Source organism: Halyomorpha halys, unplaced genomic scaffold (genome assembly GCF_000696795.3).
Source record: "Halyomorpha halys isolate HHAL.00 unplaced genomic scaffold, Hhal_1.1 Scaffold1971.1, whole genome shotgun sequence".
Lineage (NCBI taxonomy): Eukaryota > Metazoa > Arthropoda > Insecta > Hemiptera > Pentatomidae > Halyomorpha > Halyomorpha halys.
The window spans coordinates 3,988-4,468 of record NW_027106173.1 but is presented as its reverse complement, the minus strand read 5'-3'; the positions used below and the strand labels follow the sequence as shown (position 1 = coordinate 4,468).

Genomic DNA, 481 nt, shown 5'->3' with positions numbered 1-481 from the left:
GGTCCTTAAGAGTGAAACATTGGGCAGGAAGAACTCAAAACATGGAATTAGTGTTATTGGAATGTCTTCTTCAAGATTCGAATTACATGAAATTGCATGAAAATCCTGTATGTAGTTATGAATTATAATGTTATTACTGCTTTGAGCTGTTAATAAATAGCTACTTATTTAAATAATGAATAGTTTAAACTATTTCTTAATTATTTTTCTTGGCCACAACCTGCTTTCCCTTAAAAAAAATTTGTAATGTGTGTCACCTTCAATGGGCCAGTGTTTGGTGGTGAATCGGGCATACATTTTTTTTTTTTATTTTTACAGCAGAAAAGTCATTTTAGCTTAGAAAGTATTTGTTGTTTTGAGTAGTTTAGCAATTTTATATTTTAATATTTTTAATAGATAGATTTATTTATTGATAGATATTACAATCTGCCACACAGTTGTGGGCAATAGGTAATATTGATAAATGATCACATACATACTA

General features: G+C 28.7%; 1 protein-coding gene across 1 annotated transcript in view; it reads left to right on the top strand.

Annotated features, from left to right (window-relative positions):
* LOC106690920 (ankyrin-3) overlaps window positions 1–481 on the top strand; it is a gene marked incomplete at its 3' end in the record, with an annotated part of 5,358 nt that overhangs the window by 908 nt on the left and 3,969 nt on the right. The window lies entirely within an intron of this gene.